The sequence below is a fragment of the Stegodyphus dumicola genome, chromosome 3 (genome assembly GCF_044657685.1).
Source record: "Stegodyphus dumicola isolate Sdum_Otavi_A_Nest chromosome 3, ASM4465768v1".
Classification (NCBI taxonomy): Eukaryota; Metazoa; Arthropoda; class Arachnida; order Araneae; family Eresidae; genus Stegodyphus; species Stegodyphus dumicola.
The window spans coordinates 40,751,538-40,775,410 of record NC_140770.1 but is presented as its reverse complement, the minus strand read 5'-3'; the positions used below and the strand labels follow the sequence as shown (position 1 = coordinate 40,775,410).

At 30.8% G+C, this 23,873-nt stretch overlaps 1 protein-coding gene across 4 annotated transcripts in view; it reads left to right on the top strand.

Moving 5' to 3' along the window:
* Nucleotides 1-23,873, top strand: part of Traf4 (TNF receptor associated factor 4) — a 491,235-nt gene that overhangs the window by 195,597 nt on the left and 271,765 nt on the right. The window contains exon 1 of one of the 4 annotated variants that reach the window (XM_085812794.1): nt 1,281-1,386. The exons of 2 other annotated variants lie outside the window; for them this stretch is intronic. The gene's annotated coding sequence lies outside the window, so the exon portion shown is untranslated. Of the gene's footprint in view, nt 1-1,280; nt 1,387-13,936; nt 14,025-23,873 lie in introns of those variants that run through there. One more of the 4 variants, XM_085812793.1, reaches the window with a different exon arrangement.

The window sequence follows — 23,873 nt, the reverse complement described above, 5'->3', positions numbered from 1 at the left end:
TTCAATTAATTCAGTTCTGACTTCGCGAGAAGGCAAAAATACATAAAAACTCAAAATATCTATATTAAAAATTACGAAGTAAATCTTAAACACTTATTTCCTCGAAAAAATTCCAGAAAGGATTAAGCATGATTTAATTCGCAATAATAAATGAAGGCATTATCTCTGTTGTTGCGAAGCTACGTTTATCAAGATTGGCAACAAATCCACTAGTCTGCTGTTTCAAATGTAAACAATCAATGGCCGCCATAAAAAAAAGGCTTAGCGGCGCTTAAACAACTTTAAAATTGTTGATAAATTCTAAAAATATTGCATACAGATTTACTAAAAGCATAAAAACCTTGACCGGAAGATAAAAACAACATAATTCAATCATTTTTAGAGCAAGAAATGTACAATTTACAAACATATAAGAGTAAAGAAACTAAGATCACTGAGCCGGGTGACAGAGTGGATATATATATAAATATATTTATATACGTTTGGTGCGGCCGATTGCAATCAAAGTACAGATCACAAGTAATCTTATCTTAAGAATACAAATCACAAGTAATCTTGAGCCCATTACTATTTTCAAAATTAAGGCTGTAAATCATTTGTCAGTTCTAAAACAGCTTCTAGCACATTTCGATTTTGAAAAGTAAATGCAAATCACCTGTCAGTTTCAAAACAGCCGTTGGCTCATTATCATTTTCAAAATTAAGAGCGTAAGTTTCTTGTCAATTTTAAAACAACCTCTGGTACATTTCGACTTTCAAAATGTCGGTTTTAAAACAGTTTTGGGCACCATTTCTTAATATTAAAGCTAACATTGAGAATTATCTGACATTTTAAAAATAATCTTGGTTTCATTAGTCATTTTTTAAAATTAAGTGTATGGATTATCTGTCAATTATCAAGAAATCTGACTTAAAATTTCGATACTACTGCATGTTAAATAAATAAGAGGATTAAATTTTGAAGGTTCAAAAGCATAAGCCGCCAAATATGGCAAACTGAGTATTTGTGCACTTTGTAAACCATAAAAAAAGAAAAACTATGGATGTATGGATCAACAAGTAACTTAAGATTTAGGTGTTTTACCTGGCCCTCACCTTACCTTTCTTTTATTATGGAAAGGAAAGGGGGTAGAAAGAGGACATATGAGGGTGCACGCGTGCCGCATAGCGTGGGCCATTCTAGAGTCGAATGCAAGTCACGTGGCAGATTTTAACATCTGCCGAAAGATTTCGATGTCAGACGTAAAATACGTGTCCAACAGCTGAAGGTAAAAACTGCCTGCTGCGACATGGCGAAAAAAAATTCTATCTAACTCCTGTTGGTGCTCCCGAAGGTCAGCATTTTTAAGGAAAAAAAAATTAGTCTATAAAAAGTCTTATTCATTTGGTAAGTTTGGTATGTAAGATTTATATTTAAATGAAATTTATTTTATTTGGCTCTTCGAGGATTAAATTGTAATAGTATATTACTTTTATTTATTTATGTTTCTTATTGCTTCTCGGAAAATGTTTTCAGTTTATCTTATTATAAAAGCGACTTTTAAAAGATAATAATTTACTCTTAATGAACGAATCATGATTAATAAAGTATGTCTGTAATAAAGATGAATATTTACCAGATTTATTGATATTTTACATTACGAAAATTATAATTATCCTTGTAAAAAAAACGTTTTTTAATAGTTTGAAGTAAATAAAATTCATTTAAAGATTTAACTAATTAAAGATATGATAAGAGTTTTCCAACCATATTTTTATTTATGCTGGACTTTTAAAGTATGTAATCAATCTTCTACTTATGTGAATTGATTATTCAGACTTCAGTAATAACTGAAGAAATATCATGAGTTTTGTTTTTTATGTATGTTATGTGTTCGTGATAGCTGCTTGATCCCTATACGATCCGGAACCATTTTTCTGCTCATACTATCTAGCGCAACAACAATAATAAAAATTAAATTCCAGAATGTGAAGGGTTTGTAAGTCTTAACTACACATTAATCTCATATAAATGTTTTTCTATACCTGAGAAATAGAGACACTAGCTTGTGGATGTATACTAAGTAAATAATATCTGTATTGAATTAAAAATTCTCGTAAATACATGGTAAGGTATATTTCAGTTTAACCAAGGAAATTTTATTAAGATTTATGAATTGATTTAATTAATTCCAATAATTAATTAAGGGAATATTGTTCTAAATGATCAATTAAATTAGATTACAATTGTCTTTTGATAATCAATTTTTCTAATTTGCCCATAAAAATACCTTTATAGTTCATGTAAACGTTCCAGAAATTAATATGCAAATATGTTTAATTTGTAAATTTAAAAAAAAAAAGAACTTGGAAAAAAAATCTGAAAGGTTTCGGATTTTAAATTACGTCCAAAGGGGTGTTTTTTGACATTTTGTCTGTTATCTTTATTTATTAAATATCACATTCTTCGCACTTAAACCACAAAATTCAGTTCAAGAGCAATATCACAAAATAGTTTTAAATTGAGCATATCTTTAGAATTTCCGATACAGAATTTCGTGCGTTGGAGATAAAAATGTTTTTTTCTATACGGCGTTGCCATTGCCCGCTTTGAAATCCTTGAGTTTGTTAATCAAAAATTCGCTTAAGTTTTACAAAATATGAAATCGATAATAACACAAATTCCAAGTTTCAAATTTGGTCTTCCACAGGGCCATATTCGCAGTAGGATTACGTCATTCCAAATCCAATGTCTCCATGTACCGTTGTTTTATCACAATACGAGAAATAGACATACATTTATGCAGGTTTTTCATTATTTAATTTCTTCAAATATAATGCAGGACTCTAACATTTGGTGGCAACAGTTTGAAAAGTAAAACGGACATTTATAGTGAACGAACGCAAAATCGCAAAACGAAAACAATAGTCCTTCAGGGACAAAGGCTCTTTGGACTAATAATGATAGTAATTCTGTTAATACAATTAGAATTTTAAACTCGGTTACACAATCTTCTGAAATGCCATGCTCTTCAAAAATCAATGACACTATTAAATTTTCGCTTGGGAGAAGATTATGAAATGGAAAATAGGTTACATCCTTGATCAATGAATTCTTTGTAACATCCACTCACTTGTACACCAAGTATTTTCAAGTTTTGTGACGGTAGTTGTCTTAAAAAAAAGGAAAGCATTATCAGTGATGATATTTACCGATTTGTCTAATGAATTTATTCTATTTAAGGCTGTTAGAATGCATTTAAATATTTAAGCAGAAATGCAATATATCAATGTAGAAATACCATTATGTTAAAGATGTTACAGATTATGGAATTTAGGTATTTTTCCGTCTACCGTTTTCGGAGAATAAATGTTGCCAAGCTACGTGAATTACTACTACTGGTGGATAAGCATGATATCAAAACATAAGCTTCTTATCTTTAAAGATCTTTGCTTTCGTTATGCGTAACTCATCCTCCTCGAAATCCATGCTTTGTAAAGAAGCATTAAGTTATAAGGTATTTCTCCCGCCTTCTTAGCATGCCTTCGTGGTGTGATGGTCTGCAACCTGGGCGCGTATTCCAGAAGTCCGCGGTTCGATTCCCGGCGAAAGCGTTGCACATTTTTCACTTCTTCCTGTTTGAAAAAAATACCTAATATCTCTACAAAGTTCACTACTATTTCTTCGTTTTTCTCTTCCATTTAAAAAATAAATTAATAATAATTAAAAACTGATATCTGCCTTCTACAGAAGAGCTAGCCAGAGAATATTTTCAGAGTTAAAGGACTAGTCATCAATGTAGTGTGCATTATCGAAAATTTGAGACTCAGGGATTCGGCAAAACGATACCATAAAAGCACCGTACCAATAACAACTGGATTCTTATTTCCGCGAACTTATATAGTGCCGAGTTCACAAACAGTGATTTTTTGTTGCTATTTTAAATGCCAATTTAGATTTTTTGCCCCTGGAGTCACTGGCTCAAGTTTTAATGAACTTGTTTTGCAATTAATGTCAAAGCTTAAATCTATATTTCAATTTTTTAAATGCTATGTCCAGAATTTGTGTCTATTGCTTGTTAGCATTTAATTAGTTCCTTTATTAAAGACACATTCCGTCAAACATTAATTGTTAAATACTTGCTTTATTCAGAAACATTACCGTCAACATTACTGCTCAAAAAACTTACAGTTCAAAAATATTATCGTTCTAAAAAAAACTGTTGTTGCCAATCGGGAAAATACATTTTAAATAAAATTAATACGTTGCGTTTACATGCTTATCTAGCTAATTAAAGAATGATATATGAATATTTAGCTAATTAACGTGCAGCTTGTGCCTCCAAACATCTGCCAAAACGATTCGCGCAAATTTAGCGAGATTTCCGCGAGGGGAAAATACGTAGGTATCCAAAGTGTTTACGAAAACAAATTGCAAACTATGTTAAGAAATAAAAGGAAGAAAATTATCTCATATTTAATTCTTTCAGTATTAGAAAATATGACAAAGGTATCTTATGTTTAAAAGGGAAAACAAATTACAAAATTTTACATTTTGCATTTTGTTTAGTAGTTTGAAAATACGGATAGCTTATTACAACATTTTTTCTCAAACACACTGAAATTCATAAAGTAAATCAACCATCTCGTGAAGTCAATCAAATGAACCAAATCATCAAAATCAATATAAGTATTTAATGCCATTTTTGTGAGTGAATCAAAATGCCATATTTTTAACCATTGATGCCATATTGTAACAAAATAGGTAAAATTTGCAAGAGAATCAAAGATGCGATATTTGTGACCATTAATGCCAAATTATTACTGCAGATGCCACATTTGCGAGCAGTCCTAAAATAACAACGCACCAGGAAGCGACTGCGACCACTGAAGCAGTGTTTGCAAAAGACTACTGAAGCGGTATTTGCATAAGACGGTATAGGAATAGATATAAATAGTGGCACGTACAAAAGTGCATTCAGATACCATCTTGGGACCAGTCATTACATGACATAATGTAAAAATTAACGAGAGAAAATCTAAAGCGTAGGTTCAGTAGTAAAATCAACTAAAAAATTTAAAAAAAAACTCCTGTATAATAAATGTTTTCTTTTTCCTGTCTTCTCTTATTATTTCGCTCCACGAATTTTAGCTTTTTGTGAAAGTTTAACGATTGTGCGCTTAACTCGATTCTGGAACTAAAAAATGACCTTTTGTATCCAAAAATTAATTAAAATTCCGCTAATTTTCAGCAGACTGTATACTATTTTTTTACTCGCGCTTTCGGGTTTTAGCAATAATCACGCCTGATCGCTCAACCGTTACTCATCATTTGACCGTGAGACAACTAATTTAGTGACAAAAAAAATGTGACATTTTAATAAATAGAAATTTCTCTTTGTTATTAAAGCGACCTAATGAACGAATAAGCCCATATTATTATATTTTTTTATTTGGAAAGTCTGAAGGTTCGAAATTAAGAAACGATTTTTTTAAATTACCAGAAAAGGCCTAGTAACTAACTCAATTTTTAGTCAGCCTTCAAAACAAGTGAAAAAAGTCGATCTTTACTTTGTAAAGTAAAAATTCTGACATATCAATTTAACAAAATGTGAATCTAACACGTAAGACAAAAAAATGAATCTTATTATGTTCAGTCATACTTAAATCTGCTCTGTCAGATTTTCAACTTTTAATATGTCGAGTAGGTAACGCATAAATTGCTTTTGTAGGCACAAAGAAAATTTTTTGTTTCGTTCTTAATAACAATTTCGTTGCAAAGATATCAAAATTTTTATATAAAAAACTATGAGCTTTTGCTCCTGCTTCTTTCATTGTGATATAACGGATTCCGAGAGAAAATTTGATTTGAAAGTAATAGTAATAAATGTAGATTTTGTCAAAAATAGTGAAATTTCTTATAAATATTGTAGAGACATTAGGTTATTTCGAAGCCGGAGAGATCAAAAATGAGCAATGCCTTCGCCGGGAATCGAACCACGGACCTCTGGAATACGCGCCCAGCATGCAGAACACTATACCACGAAGTCACGCTTAGAAGGCGGGAAAAATACCTTATAATATAATTCAGACCAAAAACGAACTTATGTTTCGCTTATATAAAGTTCAACTAAATGTTGGAACAGTATGATTTGACATCCAATAACCTAGATTTAACAATCTATAACCTATTTCATTCAGTAATCTACATACCAGTTTGTTTTTCGGAATTATAATTAAGTCAATGAGTGTAATATTTTTATTTATAAATTTAACAAATCCCCAGGCCGCCCAGACGTTATAGCGGATAGGGGATACTACCGCGAAATCGAAGGACCGGGTTCGAGAAGGTATGGATGTTTATAAATGTATATAGTGTCTGTGCAGCATGGGGTTATTCTAAATATGCGGTGAGCTGAAAGTCCTCTCGAGAGTCCCCCGGGGTGCTAAGTGGGAGCAGAGCAAAGCAAAGTCGTATTGTCACTTGTATGGGGCTCAAGGCTCTTGCCAACGACAGGCGCAATCTTGCACTTCTTGCAGTGATGAATTTCGTGTACTTGTGCTGATGTTACTGTCAGATCAGAGTGCGTATTATAAGCAATTAATAGAAGCTAAAGTATTAATTCCAAACTGACAAAATCATAATTTATTTGTGTGCTATCTGATACATTTGCAATAAAATTTCTTTATGTGTGTGTTTTTTATTAATAATCAATGATAAGGAACCACATAAAATTTATATGTAATAATGGATTGTTTTCGACGAATTGTTGTCAGATTTAATACTAATCTGTATTTTTAACAAAAGCTAATGTTAAAAAAATATTTGCTCTTATCTGAAGAATGCGTTAAGTTTCATAGTAGAAACATAAAAAACAATTGTCGTATTTCATAGTCTATTAGCATAATAGCATAATAAAACGCAATGTGTGAAATGCATCCTAAGCCAATACAGCTTTAAACGTGTTAAGAATGTGAAATGCCTCATAAAACTGCTTATTTGTTAATGCAAAAAATTGAGTTTTCATTAGTCTTGTAGTCTTTGGCATGGAAAGCCTAATAACAGAAAGAAATATTTGGAAGTCATATTCTATACAGAACAGTGAATAAAATACAATTTTGGAAATTATTTAAAAATTTTTAAATATCCAAGCACATAATACCTCTCTTATAATAACTATCCCCTTCCTCCACCCCCACACATTCACACAAACAAACTTCCAAAGAAGGTTTGGTTTCAAAAGTATATAACTAGTTAATGAAAATTGCCCGAATATTCAATGTATCAAAATCTACAATTTAAAATACACTATGCATTCTTAATGGCATAAAAGTGCCTGTATTTAATTAAGATTAGTTAACGAATAATGTTTGAAAAAACTGAAATCTCAAAACTTCAGATTGCGGTTTAACACTTCGAAGAGTCGACCATTAAAGTTTAAAAAAATCTACGATTTAAAATATACTATGCATTCTTATTGGCATAAAAATATGTGTATTTAATTAAGATTAGTTAACGAATAAGGTTTTTAGATTATGATTTAACTCTTCGAAAAGTTGACCATTAAGGTTTCAAAAAGTTAAGCCAAATATATTAAAGAAATTAAAATCGTAAAATTAAGAAGGTGCTGATTTCAATTCAACTCTGTAAACAACTTAGTTAAGTCTCTTAATTTAAAAATTAATCAATTAGAAGTTAAAACTAAGCACATGTTTTAAATGAGTTATTCAAAAATGTAAAGCCGAAGGGTAGGGAAAAAAATGTCCATAATATTATCACGTTCAAAAATAATACCACTTGAAGACTTCTGCGCCTTTTTTATAATAAAAGGCCTGAATTACTTAAGACAAAGCTATGCATTTATTTCTTTTGATCGCTTGAGATCATTGAGATCGAAGCTTGCAAATAATATTTCCCTTAAATGGCTACGCTTTCTATTTTGCTAAAACAAACAAACAAACAAACAAACAAAAAATCCTCTAACTTAAAATTATAAACACTTCGAAGAGGTTTCTTTCGGGTTGTTTAGAAAAACATAAATCCATCATTCGTTCCTGAATGATATGAGGTTTACCATTCTGTAACTAAGTGTATATATATGGTATTGATAACGGCTTTATTAATTAGAATGGTACAGATATTTTATAAATATTATGAATTAGAATGGTACAGATATTTTATAAATATTCATAAATTAATCAGTTACATTTTAAATTACATTAAATCAAAAATAAGTGAATGTTAAAACAGTACATTATTAAATTTATCGCACTGATGCGAGCGTAACTTAATTAAAAAAGTAAATCAGAAATCTGATCTCAAGATTTGTATAACAGACAGATTTAGCAAATGAAGAATTTGTCAATGAATTTTTCAAGAAGGATAATTTAAAAATCCTCTTTGCCATGATTGGCAACAACTGTCAGAATCTGAACATTTTAATCTGAGAAAACAATTAAAGATTGGGAGAAAATATTTACAGTTTTGGTAGCGTAACGTAACATAACAGTGTAAAGAATAAAATTTCTAGATATATTATAGATATTCATTTGTTGGTTTGTTAGTTAATTGCTTGAGTCGAATTCTGAAATTAAATTTCAGTGCCCTTCTACTGAGTCTATTTTTAAGTTTTGCACACCAGTATTTGCGATGATAATAAAATATTCAATAGAATTGTTTTCAAATCTGAGGACAGATTTTGGATTTATTTATTTATCATTTAATTTTTTCAAATATGCTTGAATAACGATAAAACTAATTGTCAAAGCAGTTCTATCATTGCACCATTAGGTAGACTGAAAAATAATATTCTAACTCTAGTTTTTTTGTTTTTTCCCAGAATCTGTAATGTAATTGCTGAATTTTTTCGGTATTTGAAATATTCTTTGATTTCTTTTGGCTCTGATGCGGTTTTCTAAGTAAAACGACTTCAGTGCTTCCATAATCAAAGGCATCTCCAGAATATTAAGTGATGATGTGATCGGTTTTATAAATAAAACGAAACCTGAAGCGAAGTTAAAGTAAACTTAGGCTATTTGATAAATCGGTAAATCTTGAAAGTAAATTTTCATCAAGAACTTGGTTGTTACAATTACTAATAGAAACAATTTTCCGATGTTCAGAGTTAGGTATTTTTCTCCTTTACTATTTTTCACCATTCTATGGATTGAAAATGAGAAAAATAAAGTTACTCTATATTATGGCGCTTATATAAGAATTATGTTAGAAAACTAATACGATTACAAAGAGCAGAATAGTGTAAAATTGACATATATAAGAATGAAATTATTAAAATAATTTAAACTTTTCTTTGAAAATGTTAGTTTTAATTTAATAGCTTTAAACGTCAGTAAATCTACGAATTTATTTTTAATTATCCATAAAGAAGAATGTTTCTACCTTTTACTGCATTTAACTAGAATAGTTTTATTTGAACTATTAAATAACTATAAAACTATTAAAAATAATTAAAAATCTAAAATTTAGCAATACTACGCGTAGTGCTTGGTGAGTTTCTGTTGTAAATAAGAAAGTTTGCCCGAAAAGTGATATTGATATTGTATTAAGCTACGTATTATTATCTTGTCACAACGCACTTCGTTGCTGTCCATTTCAAACATCGCAAGGTCTGAATAAGTAGCTTAAACAATTGTAATAGCCGAGACATAAACGTCGGAATCCACTACAGCTGCTGAAAATATATTAAGTTTAATACAGAAACAAAATAAAAGATATTAGGCGTATAATAGGTAACATTTTTGCCTAATAATCCTAGGAACAATCGGCAAGTACATAATACTTCAGGGGAAAAAACATTAATTTCCATAAAAAGCGTTTTTGGTCTATCAATATCCGGCAAAGTAATAGTTATATTCTGATTAAGCCTTTATAATTTGGGCTAAAACATCGTTACGAAACTATCAACATGACAGAACTCGTCTCTACTGTATAGATGAGGTAATTTCTTTCTATTCTGTTTTTTTATATATATATATTCTTGTTGATTGCAGTTTCATACTTCATTCTGTTGTAGGAAATATAGCAGTCAGTTTGTTCTTTGCTTTCTGAATGGTTGAGTTTCGATAATGAGATAATTCGGTAGTTGAAAGTACTTTTTATTCCTGTGAGAATAAAGAACGATATAATACCTCTAATCTTATCTGGAAGAATTCCTTTATGAGCCAACGGTGAACAAATTTCAGCTTTTTGTACCTCAGCAACTGAAAGGTAATTTCGTATACTGGCGGTAACGATTGAATATAATAATAATTTCTCATAAGAAGTTCATGAGATCACGGATGATTTAACAGAGTCTGTCATAACTGGTATTAGACTTTGTTATGACAACAAATAAGATATTTCTGTGAGTATTGAGCTAAACTTAGTTCCTGGATCTTCCCAATATTAATTTCTAAGAAATGTTAACAATATTTAATGCGCATATTAAAAACAGTTTTTATTCAAATCATCATTTCTCTCTTTTTACTTCCTTGTACGTACAAAGTTAATGAAGTATTGTAATCCAGAAAATTTTCGGGTGTCATATTTCGACGACTACATCCATTTCGACAGCTCTCGAAACCATTACGATGTTTTTGAGTGACATCTGTACGTACGGACAGAATAAAGGAATGTTTTTGCCAAACCGGATTGTGAAATGGATTCAGAAGAGATTTTTTTTTCTTGACGTCTGTACGTACGTACGTATGCATGTATCTCGGTTAACTCCAGAATGAGTAGCCAGAGAACGTTGAAATTTTATATAGAGAGCTGCTATAACATGTAGATGTGCACCTCCTTTTTCGTTACTTTTAACTTATATTACTTTTTAACTTATATTACAAAGTGCTTCTGGAATTTTGATAGGAGACTTCAGGTGTATTTAACGACGTTTTCTAGGTTTCAGACCTCTTTTCTTATTTAAATTCATTTAAAAAATCAGCAGCTCAGAGTGCTATTTTTTACTAACTTGGTCATTCGGTTTTTAAATACTTTTTTACTATTTTTTTAACTTTTTAAACTTATATACAGATATATATATATATATATATATATATATATTCCCACTCTGTTACGGGCTCGGTAAGCTTAGTTTTTTAATATTTTATGTTGGAAAATTTTGCATTTTTTGCTTTAAAAGTGATTGAATTATACGGTTTTTATGTTCCTGTTAAGGTTTTTTTTATGCCTTTAGTTAATTTGCATACAATAGTTGTAGAATCATCAACAATTTAAAATTGGCAAGTTAAGCCTAATGAAAAGTCATTTGTTTATATTACAAAAGCTTTTGATAGGGTATGGATCCGGGGAAACTCATATACGAACTTATCAAGTTAAACTTCCCCGAACATTGTATTAGACTTATATCTTCCTATGTCCAAGACAGAATCTTTGCAGTGAAAATTGGCAGTTCTGTTTCTTCCACGAAAAAAATTTTCGCTGGAGTGCCCCTAGGATCTGTACTTTCTCCATATTTATATAACATTTACATTTATTATATTCCTAAGAATCCAAAAATTACCATTGCTCTTTTCGCTGATGATACTGCAATTATGACCCAAACTTCTACTGTTACTGTTGTCCAGCTCCTTCTTCAACATTACCTCAATCATCTAGAAAATTGGCTCACTCTTTGGAGGATTGCAATAATTAATACCGAAAGAGAAATAAATAATTAATACCAATTGCAATAATTATTACCAATTAATACCGAAAAATTAAAAGAAATACTTTTTCGCCAAACAAATTTCGCTCCACCTAGACATCTTCTTTTTGATGAGGATATTGACTGGGTTGACGAAGTTAAATATCTAGGAGTCATTCTTGATAAAAAAATTGACTTTTCAGAAACATCTCAGGGAAACTGTGAAAAAAATTAATATCACGCTTGCAACTATGCACCCACTTCTTGGCAGAAGAAGTCATATGTCCTCTTCTAATAAACTCCTCTTATATAAATCTATAAATCGGCCAGCATTACTCTATGCTAGTCCTGTCTGCGGCCACGCCGCCAAAACTCACCTTTTAACACATCCAAGTTCTTCAAAACAAAGCACTCAGAGAGATTATCAACGCGCCATGGTTCATTCCAAATTCGTATATCCACCTTTATCTCAAAGTAGATACAATTCAAGATTATATTCAAAAACTTGCCAGAAATTTCTTCTATTCACTTATCACTCATCTTAACAACTGCATCAACTCTCTTAGATGTTCTACATTTCCCAGAGAAAAGCACAAATATCCATCTGACATTCTCCATCCTTAATATATATTTTTTTTCATACTAGATTCTTCAGTTCACTGATTTGGACCTTCGACCAGAAACTCACCTTTCTCGTTAACTGATGGCAGCTACCTGACTTTCACTTTCGTCTTTTTGTTTTACTGATGTTGTTTAGGTGATACAGAGTAAAAGGAGGCGCTGCTTTCTGAAACTCAAATTCACTGTATGTTCTTAGTAGTCATTTGTTTACATATGAAACTCAGTAGAATAATTAATTCTGTTTCTGCACCTTCGGTGTCTTTTTGCCGACTGCGACCAAAAGTAAACTTTCAGTTTTGTGCACCGAAAAATCTGCCTTCTTGCCGCTGGTCGAATTGCTTTTTTTTTTTTTTTTTTTGCATAGAAACTCTAATTTAAATTGTACATTTTTTAACTGTTTTGATGAATTTGGTGTTTTATGTTTTGCTGTATTTTACAATTATTAATGAAGTTGTTTTGAGTTTTTAAGTATTTTTGCTTTGCCTCGAAGTGAGAACTGAAAAACTGAATGAGAAATATATCTCTAATGAAATAAGTTTAAATTAAATGGAGCAAAAAATGTATATAATTTAATACGCCGTACAAGTGTCATGTGGTGTCATGTGTTATCAGACGTTTTCTTTATAAAATAGAAAAATTTCTCTTAAGTCGAGGTTGATTTCATATGAAATTTCTGTGCACTTAGAGGAAGCCTAGCATTGATTCTTCTTCCATAAAAAACGAAAATTATCTTCGAATTTGGTGGAAGTGTTACATATTATCTGTGACCCATTATTAGTGATTCAATAATATTCTGTGTATCAGTAAATTCTCATGCACGGAAGAAAATCGAAAGAATGAAAAGGGTTGCAAATAGCTAGTTATTTAAATTAAACTTTGAAATGGGTTCTAAAGTTAATACAGAATATTCCAACACTAGACTAGTTCTGGGACTTTATCTCATAATCATTTTATCTCATATATCATTTTTTATCTCATAAAAATTAAATCACTCTTTCACTGATTTATGACCTTAAAAACAATTTTAAAACAATTTTATATTGATCATGCATTTCATTTTGAAAGTGATAAATATAATTTATGAGTATGAACAATAACCGTAAATAAATGCAACTCTAGAACAGCATCATTTTACTTTTTCTTAAAAATATTTTATAAAATCTCTCATGAGAATAAATACATTTCTATTACTTTTCTAATTTATTCAAATTGCTCAAACAATAATTATATTGATTAATTCTTTCATCTATAATTTCTTGCTTAGTAAAATTCATAATTATATTAGTAATAAATAACATAGTTACTGTTATTTATTACTAATATAATTATAGATTTTCTGCAAACTATGATTTCAGAAAACTGCGGATTTTTAAATTGATTTACTATGCATGCCTTGTAAATATTCTGATGTTCAATTGATCAATATTTGCGTTTTTAATATCTTCTTCAGCATATATTTATCCTAACACAGTCTTTTGAACTTTTTTCCCCACAAAATTACCAAACATTCAGACAGGTTGCTGAGCGTAAAAGTAACGTAAACCTCTCGCAGTACTACAGTTTAGCATTTTTAGAAACACTTTAAAGCTAGCAGTATGATGAGTGTTAACACAAGAGTCCTGTTATCTGACCTACAACGAAGACTTATCGGGCTCAGATAAGAAGGGCTCTGTTCTGTTGTCGGGAGAGGTTCGAACATGGCCTTCTGTGTTTGTACACTTTTTCTGTGAAGTCTGCTGGATCTGGCAGCAGTGAGGATAACCGTTCTGTTTACACTTTGGTAAGTCGTACGAGCTATCTTTCTTTCGTGCGTTGATTGTATTATTGCTTTTATTAGATAAACTCAGCTGTCACCTGATCTTTATATTTTTTAAAGCTGCCTTAATTATATACATTTTACTGTTCATTTTCTTTAACACCAAAACTGCTGAAGTGTTCTTGAAATAGCATAGTCACAATATATATTCACTTCCCTTATTATAGCTATTTCTTATACTATAGTTTTCGCTGGTGAATATTTATTACAAATGCGCTACTTTATCTTTGTACAGCAGGATAACTCAGACGTTTGATTTCAGACTGAACTTGCACGTGGTTGAATGCACGATCTAAAAACAGCTTTTTTTCCTACAAAATGAACGTTTTAAATTAAATTTTAATTTAATTCACTTAACAATTCTTAATAAATAATAAAAACGCAAAGAAGGGGAAATGTCAAATTCATATTTATTTTCTATCTGAATTCTGAAGGTTGGTTGGTACGTGTAAGAAATTTCTGTTGTTTACACTTTGTAATACAAAAGTACTGACAGCTAAATATTAAATTTTCAGACTGATATTTATTTTAATTAATTTCAATATTTTAAATAACTAAATATATTACTTTTAACTTAAAATAGAAATAAACCGTGAAGCAAAGTATTAGAATGAAAAAATGACAAACTAATTTTTTCTTACATTTATCAAATTTTTTCAACTCACACAGAAGAAATACATGTACTTTTATGTTAAATATAAATAATAAAGTTGTTAGTTAAAAATATAATAATAAATATGAACTTTATTTCTTAATACAAATTGATATTTGATGGCGTTTCGATTTTGATAAAAGAATATAGCCTTGAGTGAAAATTACTGCAAACAATTTCATTACGGGTTGTATATACTTGTCGATAAATTGGGTTCTTAGATTTTTTGTTTTTCTGTTGAGAAAAAATCTGTTCGAATATAAATGTACTACCTAGCAAAGAGATAATTCATTTTGCAAAATTCCTTTGCTGGGATATTTTTCTTTTGGTATTTAGGAATAAAAGTTAATGATAAATATATTTTCAAATCTTTGAATAAGATTTATATCGCACTGCAAATTAATTACCTCCATTTGCCATTTTCTGACACATTCCTTGTATTTATGTTCGCTTTTATATTTTAATGAAAATAATGTAGACACTAAATCATTTAAAATCGTTAAATCTTTCTTCCAGTTCTCATTGTACTAATTGCTATTTCTATTTTTCTTGCATATTCCTGAGGTTTTTTGTTTGAAATAAGAAGGCAGGCTTTAAGATGCAAGAAATATATGAAATTGTTTATTCTAGTTATGTTTCCTATGACTGGAATTTAATTTTAAAAGTTTAATACAAGCATACAAGTTTATTCTTTCCTTGCAATTCTGTTGAGAATACTTAAATAGCCGTTTAAAAGGGAGCAATCAAATCACAGCCACCCGGCCTAGCATACTCTGACAAAAACTACACAAAACAAAACCTGCATCTATTCATTTCATCTTTTCTTCCTTCAGCAGCAGCTGCATGCATAAGCTCAATCCATATCTCTATATTTCTAAAACTATAAGCATCGTATTTACAAAAAATACATAATTAAGTATTTGCTAGCCACGTAAAATTGCTTCGAGGAACAAATGTGAGCCGCCAGTTTGAGATCACTGACAGTCGGGAGTTCACATCTTTCTTCCCGAAATTTTTAATGTTACTGAAAAAGAAGAACATCTGCGTGTTTGTTTGTTCGCGATTAACTCAGGCACTACTACAGGTACCGTCGCCAAACTTTTAACAATTCTTTTCTGTGTCCTGGAAAAGGTCAACGTCCACTTTTCCCCCAGAAAAAATAGCTAAAATCAGAGATATTAATTAAAAACTCGCAAAAACGATAATTTTCGCACTCATTTTTCCTAGTGGCAACACTCTCGCAAGCTGGAGATGAACGTATGCTTTATTTCGAAAGTTGTTGCCACTGCTTGCTTTCAAATCCTAGAGTTTATTAACAAAAAAGTTCTAAGATTTACGATGCAATAAAAATAGCTTTGCCAAACATACATTAAATAGTACATTATTCTCAATTTCAAAAACTCATGGGAAGCCATTTCGACTATTTTCATCTTCGTACGACTTTAATCAGCTGAAATATTAATTAAAACTCTGAAAGCGCTAATTTTCGCCCTCATTTTTCCGAGTGGCAACAGTCTCGCTCGCTGGAGATAAAAATGCTTTATATCGAAAAGTGTTGCTACTGCTCGCTTCCAAATAGCAGAGTTAGTTAATAAAAAATTTTTAAGTTTCACAAAGTCTACACATATAAAGAAGAATGCCTGTTTGTGCGTTTTTTTGTTCCCGTTATTGATTTCTGATCAATTGTAATAACTTTTTTGCCATATTTAATCGACTAAAATTGAATATAGGTGAAATATTGGGTGGAGCTTTTACGACCATTTGATTAGAAAGACGAAAATCATTAAACACTACAGTGTCTCACTAAAGTGATGGGACACTTGTGCTTCACAAAAGGAAACTGAAATAAAATCAATTAAAAATACATGTAAAAATTTTTTGTGGGTGTGTTTCATAGTTAAATTTAGTAAAAATTATTACATAACATACATTTTCTCAAAATATTAAAATATTAATTTAATAAAAATACAATTGTTTAAAACGGAGCAAAAAATGGCTCACATAAGTGATGGGACACCATTAGATACTACTACGTACTACAATAAAAATATTTCTTTGGGTTTTTATTTTTACTCTAAAGCAATTGGGAATAATTTATAAAATCGTCTGCGGTATTTCTCTCCAAATTGTTTTGGACTTTTTGTGTTTTTTAGCTCTGTGCAGCCATGAATGCTAAACGAAAAAGAAACTTTACCTGAAATTCGAAAATTAGTTATTAATTTGCATATTGAACGTGAATAACCTATTAGAGAAACTCCTGAAACAGTTAACTTGAGTCATTCAACAGTTTAGAATATCATTAAACGATATAAAAAGAATCATATGATTCAGGATAAAAGAAGACCTGGCCGACCATCAAAGCTATCCAATGGAATAAAGCGAATTATCGTTCGAAATATTAAAAAAAATCCAAGAATGAGTGCTCCTAAAGTTGCTGCTGATTTACAAGCATTATATGGAGTAATTGTTAAACCTGAGACTATTAGAAGAGTAATTCGATCTGCTGGATATCACGGTAGAGCAGCCAGGAAAAAATTCTTCGTAAGGGAAAAGAATAGAAAACTCAGACTGGCTTTCACAAAATCCAACATAAATAAGAATTCTGATTACTGGAATGAAGTTATATTTGCTGATGAGAGTAAATTTAATATATTTGGTTCTGACGGTAGAATCGTGGTGTGGAGAAAACCCAGGGAAGAATTTCGAAAACAGAACTTGGTGCCAACAGTAAAACATGGTGGAGGAGGAGTTATTGTATGGGGGTGTATGTCGTCCGCTGGAGTTGGTAATCTCGTTTTTATTGACAGTATAATGGATCAATACAAGTATATTGACATTTTAAATCAAAATTTGAAAACTTCAGCACGAAAATTGAACCTTCATAACGATTTTAAATTCTACCAGGACAATGACCCCAAGCAGACTGCTTTGAACGTTAGACTCTGGCTGCTGTATAACTATCCTGAAATAATAAAAACACGACCACAATCTCCAGACTTAAATCCCATAGAGAATATTTGGCAAGAATTGGAATCAAGAATTCGCAAACACGCTATTTCTTCAAAACAACAATTAAAATCTCGGTGCTTCAAGAAGAATGGGGTAAAATCACTCCAGAAATCACAAAAAAATTAGTCGAATCCATCCCAAGAAGATTAAATCATGTTTTAAAAGTAAAAGGAAATCCAACAAAATATTAAAACCTTTTAAAAAGTAAACTTTTTGGATAAATATTTGATGGAAAAGTAAGTGTCCCATCACTTATGTGAGCCATTTTTTGCTCCGTTCTAAACAATTGTATTTTTATTAAATTACTATTTTAATATTTTGAGAAAATCTGTGTTATGTAATAATTGTGACTAAATTTAAGTATGAAACACACCCACAAAAAATATTTACATGTTTTTTTAATTTATTTTATTACAGTTTCCTTTTGTAAAGCACAAGTGTCCCATCACTTTTGTGAGACACTGTACGTGCCATTGTTGCTGGTATAATGAGAGAGAATTAGTTTATTTTTGGATCGAAATATTTTATGTGAGTTCCATATCACATCATACTGAAAAATGTATGACTGTGAATCGTAATTTATGCATCGTTATTAGATTAGGATTACAGCAATACTTTCTATTCTTAGATGCATTACTCTCAATATAACTTAAATGGCTTCAGGGTACTTCCGCTGGTAATCAAATAATATATGCTTTATTCGGTGTGCAAGGCATTTTTTTTCTGTATATGCATTAAGATATGTCTAACCGTTCAAATGCCGAATTAAGTTACGTTTGAAACTTTGTTAATCTATATTTGTGCTGTATGTTGTTCTAAATTATTATTAGGCATATGTCGCATAATCTTATATTGATTTTTTCCGTGTCGTTTGCACATCAAGAATTTCAGAGGAGATTAGAAGTGTCACCAAACTTAATTTTACAATAGTAATAAATAAAAATGTATTATATTTTAGTTGAAATCAAATTATTTCAAAAATCAGTTCAAGTAGCAATAGAAATTAATGTATTATTAAATAAAAAATTAAAAAATATCAGTTTTAATTATTTTCTGTTAATGTTTTAAATGAAAATAGCGCATAGCAGGTAAACGGTTAAAGCAAGCAATATGTAAAAAGGAATCCCATAAGTTTAAATTTAAAATTAGACAAAATTCAACTTAAACTGACACTGATTTCACAGAAAGAATTCTATTCATTTCGAGAGAGATTAAAACGAGTCTCTTTTTTTAAATCAGAAATATTTTGCTGCATGTCTGCTTTATTAGTCCAAAGGGACTTTATCTCTGAGGAACTATTGTTATCCTTTTGCGATTTTGCGTCGAATCACTCTGAATGTCCGTTTCACTTTTCAAACAGTTGCCACCAAATATTATACCTCTGTATTATATTTGAAGAAATTAAATAATGAAGAATCTGCATAAATGTATGTATGTTTCTCTCATTGTGATGAAACAACGCTACATAGAGCCATCCAATTTTGAATGACGTAATCCTACTGCGAATAAGGGCATGTGGAAGCCCAAATTTGAAATTTGGAATTTGTTTTATTATTTATATCATATTTTGTAAATCTTTAACGAATTTTTGATTAACAACTCAAGGATTTCAAAGCGAGCAATGGCAACGTTGTGCAAAAAAAACTTTTTATCTCCAGCGTGTGAGACGGTGTGTATCGGAAATTCTAAAGAAATTCTCAAAATTATTTTGCGATATTGCTCTTGAACTGAATTTTATGGTTTAAGTGCGAAGAACATGACAATAAATAAATACACACAAAATGTTAAAAAAAACGCCCCTTTGGATGTAATTAAAATGTTTTTTAATTTTAAATTGCTTTTACCTGGATGTTTAGAGAACTTTTATTAACGCAATCTTAACTCAAGTGAGAGTATTAAGTGTGACTTTCATTGCACAGATTCTTAAATATTTATCAATAAATAAACAGGAAGTTTTGCCATGATTATACGCGAATCAATGCAGTATTAGCGATAAAGTGTTTTCACTCGAAATAATTAAAATCGTTGCCTAAGTAATTAGCAGGCGAATATACAACGAAAACTTTTAAGATCGGAAATATTTCTTGTAAAAAAAAACGATAACTTCTTAATTCACTATTTTTTAAACTGGACTTCATATACAATATTTTTGTATGCACTTTTTCATGAACTTATAATTCCATATTCTAAATTATTTACTTTTATGTATATTTTTCAGTTAACTTTCATACACGTAATATGACATAGAATATATTTAGTCAGAACCTTGTTTCTAAATTTACTTGATAGATAGTTTAACTAATAGCATTAAATTTTACGTTTGGGCAATTTCCTTCCTAGACACTTAAGAGTTTGAAATTCAAAGTAACGCCAAAAAGCGGTTTTGTTGTTAAATATTTTTTGCTTATATCTCTTTAAATACGCTGTATTTAACCTTCGAGCAGAAGCGCTTTCTTTTCACCCCTTTTCTTTAACTACAAACTCCGATAAAGATCAACCTCGACCGTGGATAAAGTAGCCCTTTTTATTTTATTTATGCATCATATAATGCTGCATATGGTTTCTAAACAATATTACAAACAAAATATAATGACGAAAAAAACAGCCGCCTTGAAATAAAGACTTGAAACAATAACTCTGTCGACATGAATGTTGTTTTACGTCCATCACCGAACGCTTCTTCAGAAGCTTAAGAATTCATCAGCAGTTGCGTTCTGATTGTTGGCAACAATGAAAATGTTGATCTAATCTATGATGGCTAATTTCATTCGCGTGGAAGACAAGGCCAGCCCATTGCTTGAGACTTTGTAACCAAGGTCGCTAAATACAGTAATGCAAGTGCAGTCAGTGTCCGATGCATTTTTTCTACTTCCTTATTCTTTATCCTTTTGTTGCATTTCTTCCCTTTCGAATATCGCCATTCCCTCTGACCTTATTTCAAAACTTCTAACTTTTCGCAACTATATATTTTGCACGCATTACGCTATGCTGCGAATTTTGCAAACAGTGTTAATGACAGTTCTTCCTGTTTTTGAATATTGCATTCGGATTTTAGTACTACGACAAAATTTTCATGTGAAATGAGATCTTGAAAGACAGTTTAGTTATTCAATACTGTTCAATACCACAGTCTTTAATCCCGATACTTTCTTTTCGAACAGAGAGTCATTGTTTAATTAAAAAGCAAGATAAATTTTTGTATCACCTTAATAAATGCCATTTCGCATTTCGAGTTTTGTAGACTTCTGTGCAAGTAAGAGGTTTGATGCGAAATCGGACGGATTTATGAAGTTTCAAAGGATAATGTCATCTTGGTCAGGATTGTTAAAGACAATATATTGTTGTTTCTGTACTGATACTGAGTGTGTAAATGTTTATATTTCCATGTACGTAAATATAACTTCCTGAATTTTTTACTAAAATTATTTCGTTATGTTAATTTGGTACATATAATAAATAATATAAATCGCTAAGAATACCTTCCCTAACGCCGATTCTTGGAAGGCTAGGGAATCCTAGACAGATAAGTTAACCTAAATATATACAAAGTACACGAATGTTATCCGTATAAGGAGCAGGATGCCTTCGCGCAAGAATTTCTAAAGAAAACTAGCTTGTGTTCACATTACACATGGCGAAATCCATGCTAATCAACTATGCAGCCTACCCGCTTGCCTTGAATTGAACCCAGATCGAACTCCTACTATTCAGAGGTGCCGGCAACTACAGAAGTTCTTCTGGATCTTTAAAAAAAAGTGCATTTTTTTTTTTTTTTTTTTTTTTTTTTAACTGAGGGTGAGGCTATTTGAGCACTATGAAGGCTGCCTAAGATGAGGCAGCTTTCATGGAGTACTTTTTAATGTAGACTAGCTGGTATTGTCATTACATATGGAGAAAACCACGAAAACTACCCATGCAACCAATCTTTTCACCTCAGTTTGAACCCAGGCTGAACTACCAATACTCAGTGACTTTAACCACTTGGCCATTGATGCGGAATTTCCCTGAAGGAGAATATGGACTATTTCTTCTATTTTATTTCACGTTCAGACCAGTTAGGGTGAGCCCATACCTTTATTGCGTTAATAATTTTAATCAACCTTTTTCTGCAAAAATTCTCAGGATAACGTTTGTTCGTCTCGTATTAATTTTTACTGCATTTTCCATAATGCGTTTATACTTAGATACAATGTATTTATTTACCCTTGGATTTGGAGAGAAATGAAGCAGAAGGTGTCCATTATTTCCCTTTATGTGGTATTTTGCGAAAAAATCAGGAGTGTTCCCAATTCGGATGCAATGAAACTGGACATGTCGGAAGATGAGCGATGGAGATGTGATATTAACAAAATTGCCGAAAAATAGTTAGAATAAGAACTGGGAATTCATTTAAGAGAAGATACTTACCTTCTAATTCAGCAAAATTCATATGGAGATAGTATCGTTTAATTCAGTGCTTAATAAGCCAACAAACGAGCCTAAGGGAAACAAGTATTTTTACGCCAACTATGACTCAAGAAATCGAAAGATTAAATATTTAAATATTATAACAAAAATTTGAACGATTGTTTTTTAATTCTTATGAAAAAAGATTCCTAAATTTAACGGAAGTGGGAAACATCAAGCATTGGGTTTCAACAAATTGTCTCTTTTCATAATGCAGTATGCAATAATTTGAAACTCCAAAGCAGAAAATATGAATTACTTTTTGAAAACAAGCTTGAGACTAGACCTGATAATTTTAAGTTAGTTTAACGTTTTTTAAAAACAACATATAGCTTATATTTAACACCACTTTCTTTTAAACTCGCGCATACATGTAATCCTTCAAAATAAATCAAAGCAAAATGGGAGATCGAATCCGCTTGTTGTCAGACGATGTTTAGTGATGCATTAGAGCTACCTCGTATTAAATTACAGCACCATCCCAAGTTTAAATAATCTATTACATATTTATGAGGTGATCAATTTTTACGGTACTTTAGGTTTCCTTACAAAAGGTGCGTCAATTTCATCTGCTATCGAGTGTTACGTGAAATGCAGCAGCCATGCTTTGTTTTTAATGGTTAGATTGAAAACTACACGGATAATTTTCAGTTTTCGACCACAGATTTAAATAATGACAATTCTCCAATTACTTTTTATTTCTTCTTAGTATTTTCACTTACGGGTAGTCACGAATATCGGTAAAAGTTACATTTGTTTTCGAAAGGTAAAATCATGTAATGGTATCAGTAGATATATCTTTTTATTCGACAGATACTAATGATACGATGGTTGAATTTTGATGGGATTTTAATACCGTATCGATATTCTTACGACACTGTCTGATCGTTTATCTTCTAAATCCGAAACTGATATTGAAAATTCAATTGTAAATTGTTTTTTCAAGTTTGGTTTAAGAGTAATTAGGATCTGAATTGAAGAATGTGTTTAGGTAATTTTGCGTGATAAATCTTTATGTGAATTGATGTTGTTGCAGCTTACCGGTTCGTGGCTTCTATCTCTTTGAATAATCACTCTGCATGAAAAGGTAAAAATTCACATTATAGTTTATTATTTAAAAAAAAAGTCTGAAAGCTTTCAGATTTTATATTTTATATTACTTTTATTTATTAAATATAACGCCTTTCGCTTTTAAACTATAAAATTGAATTCAACAGCAACATCGCAAAATAATTTAAAAAGAGCTTATCTTTAGAATTCCGATACACCGTCTCCCGCTCTGGAGTAAAAACTTTTGTTTTCGCACAGTGTTGCCATTGCTCGCTTTGAAATCGTTGAGTTTGTTAATTGAAAATTCGTTAAAAGTTTTGCAAAATATGAAACAGATCATAAAACAAACTCCAAATTCCAAATTTGGGCTTCAAGATGCCGATATTCAAATGGATACTTTATTGAAAATTTGATGACTCTAGGTACCATTGTTTTTTCATAGTGCGAGACTCATACATACATTCATGCAGATTCTTCGTTATTTAATTTCTTTAAATATAATGCAGGGCTTTAGTATTCTGAGGCAACAATTTGAAAAGTGAAACACAGTTTATAGTGAACTAACGCAAAATGCCAAAGCGAAATTAATAGCACTTGTGGACAAATTGCCCCTTTGGACTAAAAATAAACTCTGATATTATAAAAAATAACCCTGA